Consider the following 8,534-nt stretch of genomic DNA (forward strand, 5'->3'; position numbering starts at 1 on the left):
TCTTCCAAAGGTGCTATTTGCCTTGGCGAGTCTGTTGTCTATCTCGTTGTCCATCCTTGCATCCGATGAAATGGTGCAGCCGAGATAGGTAAACTTGTTGAGCGTTTTGAGTTTTGTGTGCCCGATGGAGATGTGTGGGGGCTGGTAGTCATGGTGGGGAGCTGGCTGATGGAGGACCTCAGTTTTCTTCAGGCTGACCTCCAGGCCAAACATTTTAGCAGTTTCCGCAAAACAGGATGTCAAGCGCTGAAGAGCTGGCTCTGAATGGGCAACCAAAGCGGCATCGTCTGCAAAGAGTAGTTCACGGACAAGTTGCTCTTGTGTCTTGGTGTGAGCTATATATCCCTGTGAAATCTCTACTCCCCTGAAGAGCAATTGCAATGGGATCTAGTACCAGGTCAAAAAGCAAAGGACTTGAGGCATTAGGACATTAATATAATAATTTAATTAATTTCATAAAATCTGGACCAAAATTAAATCTTTCTAAACTGGAAAATAGATTGTCCCATTGCACCCAGTCAAAAGCCTTCTTGCCATCTAATGAAAGAGCACATTCAGTGGTAGGAGTAGAGGGTAAATATAAAATATTCAATAATTAATGTACATTAAAATGAGAATAACAATTCTTTAAAAAAAGTTTGGACCTCAGATCAATGGTAAAATATTCTCTAATCTATGGGACAAAATCTTCATATCCACATTGAATAAAGAAATCGGCTTATATGATGCACATTCAGCAGGTTCCTTTCTTTTTTCAAAATAAGAGAAATATAAGTCTTGTTAAAATATAATGGAATCTTCCCATTTTTAAATGAATCATCAATCACAGAGCTTATATGAGGTACAAACCACTTAGAGAAACATTTATAAAATTCAACAGGATATCCATCTAGTCCTGGAGATTTACCAGATTGTAAGGAGGAAATTGTTAGTAATATTACCTCATGAGAAATAGGAGCCTCCAGACTTGTACGTCTATTCTGAGAAAGCCTAGGCAATTTAGACAGTAGAAGTATAAAGGTTGGAATAGAATTCTTTAAAGATATTGTTTATTTTTAAACAATCAGTAGTCATCATACCATCTCCCATCCAAACCTTATTAATTTGGTTTTTAGCAGACATTCCTTTTACATCACCATCGATATAAAAATGTCTCTTACTTCTCAACAATTGCTGTTTAATAGGGTAAGTAAAGAGAAGATCAAATTCATTTTTAAGTTTGACTCAAATAAATCTGGATTTTAATCTTGTAAATCAATTTGTTTGATTTGGTTGAATAATTCCAATCTTTCCTTAGTGGTGTCTTCCTAATATTAGCTGTATAAGAAATAATTTGCCCTCTCAGATAAGCTTTCATTGTGTCCCAGACAATCAAATTAGACATAGTTGGGGGACGAATTAGTAGTAAAAAAAATACATTTTATCTGAGAGTAAAATAGAATTAAATTTCCAATGCCTTTATGTGAAAGGGATATCAGAAAAATTCAAAGTGAAAATAACTATATTCGCATGAATTGGTCATTGAAATCAATTGTCTATTAGAAAATAATCAATTCTAAAATAGGAAAAATGCCCATTTGAAAAATAAGATATTTTCTGTTATTAGGATATAAAATATACCAAACATCTGAAATACTAAAATTTGATAAAAAGGAATTAATTACAGCTGCAGATTTGGTAAGAACAGCCAGTTTAGTGGAAGAATGATCTACAACAGTATTTAAACAACAATTAAAGTCACCCCTCCCCACAAATTAAAATGAGTACTGACTTCAATTAGGCAAGGCTGGAAAAAAACCTTTCAAAAAACACCAGTTCATCAATGACCAACACAAAGATTTTATTATATAATTTACCTGTAAGAATAATGAAGCAACCTTGTTTATCTCATATGGTGTTATGACGTACAAATGGAATATTTTGATTCATTAAAATAGAGATCCCCTGACTTTAGCTAGCATCGGAAGGGGAATGAAAACATTGCCCCTTCCATTAGAACATTAACTTATCCTTATCAGAGTTCCTGATATGAGTTTCTTGAAAAAAAACCACCAATATCTGCTTTTAAATACCTGCATGGGTAAATATCCTACGATGTTTAATTGGCCCATTTGTGCCTTTAATACTGCACACTATAATCTTAATAGGAGAACTCATGGAACTTAATTAATATTAATTAGTGTTAATTCAATGCTCCTGCTGCACCTACCACCATTTCAATAGCCATCACTTTCGACACATGCTGAAACACAGAATAAGTAAAACATAAACTACAAGTCGCCTTGAAAAATCCACACAACCCCAAACAAAAACCCTACCTTCCAGCCATCCCTATTTAGAAGGTCATCAACCAGAGTTACAATCTGCTCTCGAAAGCACATCTACCCCCAGTAGATCTTATCACCACTCCTTATATTAAAAAACCCTGAATAGTTAGTAACTTTCCACACCTCTATTCTCGAGAACATTGAAAAGTGATGATCTCACACACAAATGTGAAGAAGGAGGGATGCATGTGACATAGGCAATGGACACTGCACCTTTTAGGTCACATTTCAGAGCATGTGAGCTTTTGGATTCAATAAATCAAATGGAAATGTTTACCTTGAGAAACAAAGCAAAATTTTGATACAAGAGTGCAAAATGACTAGAGGATCCAAAGCAATAAGAAATTAGACAAGCAAGCTTGTGCGTTCAAGTCAAGGCTATGAGAAAACAATGGATTTTTTTTTTACAAAGATGGAAAAATAATTAAAAGTAAAGGTTATCGAGCTTGAGAACAGCAGTGGCTACACATGGAGAGCAGTGAGAAAGAATCCATAGAATTTCCTTCAGAGAACAAAGGAGAGGTTCTTCAGGCTAGGCATCCTTGAAGAGCTTTCACAGAGTTGTGCAGCAGTCAAAAGTAAAGTACTTCTGACTACTATATAACAATTACAGTACAGAATTAGATCATCTTAGCCCCTCTAGTCTGTACCAATCTAAATGATCTCCTTGAGTCCCACCTACCTGCACTTTGCCCATAACCCTCCAATCCCCTCTTATCCATATACCTATCCAACTTTTCCTTAAATGACAAAATTGACCTTTGCTGCGACCACCTCTTCCAGAAGGTCATTCCACTTAGCCACCATTCTCTGAGTGAAGAAGTTCCCCCTCATGTTACTTCTAAACTTTTGCCCCTAACTCTTAACTCGTGGCCTTTTATTTGAATCTCACCTACACTCAAGGGAAAGGGCCTATTCACATCTACTCTATCTATCCCCTCATAGTTTTAAGTTTTAAGTACCTCTATCAAATCGCCCCCCCCCCCCCAAACCTTCTACGCTCCAATGAATAAAGACCTAATCTACTCACTCAATCTTTCTTTGTAATCTAGATTCTGAAATCCAGGCAACATTTTAGTATATCCTCTCTGCACCCTCTCCACTCTATTAATATCCTTCCTATAATTTGGTGACCAGAACTGTACACAGTATTCCAAATTTGGCCTCAGTAATGCCTTGAATAGTCTCAACATCACTTCCATATTCTATGCTTTGATTTATAAAGTCCAGCATATCAAAAGCCTTCCTCACCACCCTATCCACAAGAGAAACCACCTTCAAAGAATGATGAACCATTATTCCTAGATCTTTCTGTTCTTCTGCATTCTTCAATGTCCTCCCATTTACTGCATGTCCTTTTTTATTATTTTTTTCCAAAATGAAGCATTTCACACTTTTCAGTATTAAACACCATCTGCCATCTTTCAACCCACTCTTCTAAGCATTCCAAATCTTTCTGCAATCTCTGAAAATCTTCTTCACTATCCACAACTCCACCTTTGTATCATCTGCATATTTACTAATCCAATTTACCACTCCATCATTCAAATCATTAATGTAAATGACAAATAACAAGGGACCAAATACCGATCCCTGAGGCACACCGCTTGTTACCGGCCTCCATCCTGACAGATAGATATCCACCATGATTCTCTGGCATCTGCCTTCTAGCCACTGTTGAACCCATTTGACTATCTCAAAATTAATACCAAGCGCCTGAACCTTCCTTACCAACCTTCCATGTGGAACCTTATTAAAGGCCTTACTGAAATCCATATAGACTACATCTTCTGCTCTACCCTCATCAACCTTCCTAGTCACCTCCTCAAAACATTCAACAAGATTTGTCAAACATAACCTTCCACGCACAAACCCATGTGGAGTATTCCTGATCAGACCCTGTCTCTCTAGATACTTAGATATATTATCTCTAAGACTTTCCATTGACGTTAATCTTACAGGCCTATAATTGCTCCTCAAACCTTTTTAAACAAAGGAAGTACATGTGTGATATGCCAATCCTCTGGCACCATGCCTCTCTCTAATAATTTTTGAAAAATCACTGTCAGAGCCTCTGTTATTTCTTCCCTGACTTCCCTCAAGGTCCTGGGGAAAATCCCATCGGGACCTGGAGACTTATCCATCATTATATGCTTAAAAAGCTCCAATACTCTCTTGTTCCTGATCCCTACATTTTCCATAATCACCCCTTTTGCTTCCCTTATCCTGCACAATTCAATATCCTTCTCCCTAGTGAATATCGAAGAGAAAAATTTGTTCAAAATCTCTCCCATCTCATTTGGCTCTGCACACAGTTGTCCGCTCTGATTCTCTAAGGGACCAATTTTATCCTTCACTCTCCTTTTTCTATTTAGATATTTGTAAAGACCCTTCAGATTTATTTTCACCCTGTTTTCTATAGCCACAACATATCTTCTTTTCACTTTCCTAATTTCTTTCTTAAGATTCTTTTTACAATCAATGTATTTTCCAATCATCTCATTTACACCTTGTTTCTTGTATTTAATGTAGGCCTTCCTTTTTATTCAAACCAAATTTCTAATATCCCTTGAAAACTATGGCTCTCTCGAACTTTTGGCTTTGCTTTTTATCCTAACAGGAACATAATGATTCCATACCCTCAAAATCTCACCTTTAAAAGACCTCCAATTCTCCTCTACATTCTTCCCATAAAACAAATCATCCCAATCCATTCCTCGCAAATCCTTTCTCATCTCTTCAAATCCTACTTTTTCCCCACTCAAAAACTTCAATCTTTAGACCAGACCTATCCCTCTCCATAATCATATTGAAATCAATGATACTATGATCACTGGATCCGAAGTGCTCCCCAACACATATCTGTCACCTGTCCTATCTCATTCCCCAACAGTCGATCCAACACTGCCCCTTCTCTAGTTGGTACCTCAATGTATTGCTGCAAAAAACTAACCTGCGCACATTTTACAAATTCTAATCCATCCAGCCCTTTCACAGAATGTGTTTTCCGATCAATATTAGGAAAATAAAAATCCTCCACTAACACAACCCTGCGTTTATTACAAATATCTGCTATTTCCTTACAAATTTGCTCCTCTATTTCTCACTCCCCTCTAGTTGGTCTATAATACACCCCTACAAATGTAACTTCTCCTTTCCCATTTCTCAATTCCACCCATACCGCCTCCCTTGACAAGCCCTCTAATCTATCTCGCCTAAGCACCACAGTAATATTTTCCTTGACAAGCAATGCCACACCACCCCCTCTTACCCCTCCAATTCTATCACACCTAAAGCAGCGAAATCCAGGAATATTTAGCTGCCAGTCACAACCCTCCTGCAACCACGTCTCACTAATTGCTACCATGTCATACTGCCAAGTGTCTATCCACACTTTCAGCTTGTCCACCTTCCTTACAATACTCCTAGCATTAAAGTAAATGCATTTCTGAGATTCCACAGAGTTTTCTCTCTGTTTTTCCCTATATCTTTACAGTCAACTCTTATTATTTTTTCCATCATCTCCCCTCCATTACAGTACTGATCATTTTCCTTCTCAATCTATGGACCCCCAAACTTTGTCTACAAACCTTCTCTGTTTGGAGTCTAACCCTCTTCTTGCTGTTGTCCTTTATTTGGTTCCCTTCCCCCAACCATTCTAGTTTAAAGCCTCCTGAGTAGCCCTAGCAAGTGCCCCCACCAGGATCCTGGTCCCTCTGGTATTCAGATACAACCTGTCTTTTCAATACTGGTCCCACCTTCCCCAAAAAAAGTTCCCAATGATCCAAAAACTCAAATCCCTGCCCTTTGCTTCACCCATTCAGCCACACATTCATCCTCCGTCTTATACTATTTCTGCCCTCAGTGTCACGTGGCACAGGCAGTAATCCAGAGGTTATTCCCTTTGCAGTCCTTTTTAGCTCTCTATACTCATTTTTTAGGAGCACTTCACTCTTCCTCCCTATGTCATTGGTACCAACATGTACCATGACCTCTGGCTCATTTCCATCCCATCTTAGGATGTCTTGGACATGGGAAGCTACATCCTGGACCCTGGCATCAGGGAGACAAACTACCATCCAGTTCTCCTTAGCATATCCACAGAATCCCCTATCTGTCCCCCTAACTATTCAACTCCTCTTCCTTTCCCTACCCTTCTGGGCTATAGAGGATGACCTTGTGCCAGAGGTAAAGCCACCGATGCTTTCCCCAGCTTGGCTGTCCCCCCCAACAGTACTCAAGGAGGAGTACCTATTGTTGAGGGTTACTGTCACTGGGGTCTTCTCTAGTACCTTACTCTTCCCTTTCCCTCTCCTAACTGTAACCCACTGATCTTCCTCCCGAGGCCCTGGTGTGACCACATGGCTGTAACTTCTGTCTATCACTTCCTCACTCTCTGATCAGGGCAAGGTTATTGAGCTGCAGCTCCATTTCCATAACACTGTCCCTGAGAAGCTGCAGCTCTCTACATTTAGTAGAGACATGGGCGTGCGGGAGGCTAGAAGACTCCAGGACTTCCCACATCTGGCACTGAGAGCAGCAAACTGCTCTCACACTCATTTCCTCTCACTCCCCCTCATCTCAAAAAGAGAATAAGAGACAAATATACAGGACTACCTTAATCCGGATGAGCCTCAGCTTGCTGAAGCCTCTCGAGCCAAAGCCCCAATACCCCACTCCTTCACTGAGCCACTCACTCGCTGGCCACTCCCTTACCTTACCCTCTTTTTATTGTCCCTCTACCAATTAACCCTGTCACTCTCTACATGCCCCTCCTCCACTGGACACCGACTCCCCTGACTCCTCACCTGGACTGACTAAGCCTGAGCCCCGGTAAGTCCCTTTTAAAGCTCTTACCTTCCAATCGCTCTCTGCACATCCCTTCTCCACTGGATGCCTACTCCTCCAACTCTTCGCATGGACTGCACAACTCTATGGAAAAAGTTATAATTTTAAAAAATCTGGATATAATTGTTATAATCCCCTCATATATTGGTAATATGTGAAATAGGTTACCATATATTTGAGCATACAAGTCGAGTCATGAAACCCAAAATAACTTTCAAATAAAAGCCGGATATACTTTTGAGACATTAAATACAGTTCAAAATCCAATCCACGTTGATCTGGCATATAGGTCGACCCTTGAAAAACTTTTAAAAAACTCAACTGCGACAGATTTTCATGAAATTTTTATTGAAAACAACCACACAATTAGTACCCTTCAAAATCACTTTCATTGTATGGAAACAGCAACACATTTAGAACCCTTCAAAATCACTCTCGTTATCATTGTCTGAAGCAAAGATGGCAGCAAGCACATCCATACTCTCATTGTATCGGTTCCATTCTGCATCTGATGAGGTGGTTTTAGCTTCATCATCAGTGTTCCACAATAAATCATCTTCCGTGCCATCAATTGCTCAAGAGATACCGCACTTTTAAATTATTTTATTACAGTCTCTTCTTCAACTTTGTCCCATTCCTTGACCACAAAGTTACACACCACATCAAGTGATGCAGCACACATTGCCCGCCTTTTCTGCACTCAACATCTCTATATTCCATTCCTCATGCACATGGTCTGCTTGTTCAAGCAGACATCGAAAGGTTACAATATAGACATCAAACCACCCAAGATAAGCACCATGTAAGTATTATGTAGTGCTAATCTACTTTTAGTGTTCTCAGTTAAGTGGCTATGAAACATATCCCAGACCAGAAAACCCCATTCTTTGCGTAAATCACCTGGCCACCAGTTCCAAACATTGTTTATCTATAGTTTTACATCATTTTCATTCATCCATCCTTTTTCACGAAAATGTATAAAAGTTCCTGCAGAGAATTTCATTTTCAGTTTAATTTTGCATTTAAAGATTACCATTGGTTTTAACTTTGACCCGTCAGCCATGCACGATAAACCTGGTCCTTTCGTGGCCTGTACTTCTGGTTTGCACAGTTTTCACACCTTTCCATTCCACTGTTCAATCACCGATCATCTTGAAATTCATAGGGGTTTCCTCCATGTTTCCGATATTTGCCAATGCAAACTGATGTTTCTGCCAGTTTACGTATAATAAACTGGTGAAAACTTACAACTTTATGATCTAGATCTTTTGGTAGTTACTGAGCAATTTATGTTTTTTTTTGCGTAATACCAGACTTTTCCTGTTCATGAAATGATTGCATCAGCCTACTGTAGCCTCA

The 8,534-nt window shown here is 39.2% G+C and overlaps 1 long non-coding RNA gene across 1 annotated transcript; it reads right to left on the bottom strand.

The window, feature by feature from the left end:
- Positions 1-941: 941 nt before the first annotated feature.
- LOC138739244 (uncharacterized) lies at positions 942-8,324 on the bottom strand. The gene is made up of 4 exons (XR_011342116.1): positions 8,209-8,324; positions 7,185-7,259; positions 2,210-2,242; positions 942-990 (listed from the first exon to the last, which is right to left on the bottom strand). It is a non-coding gene; the product is annotated as an uncharacterized lncRNA (long non-coding RNA).
- Between the last annotated feature and the right edge of the window lie 210 nt (positions 8,325-8,534).

The sequence above is a fragment of the Narcine bancroftii genome, chromosome 7, assembly GCF_036971445.1.
Source record: "Narcine bancroftii isolate sNarBan1 chromosome 7, sNarBan1.hap1, whole genome shotgun sequence".
Taxonomy (NCBI): domain Eukaryota; kingdom Metazoa; phylum Chordata; class Chondrichthyes; order Torpediniformes; family Narcinidae; genus Narcine; species Narcine bancroftii.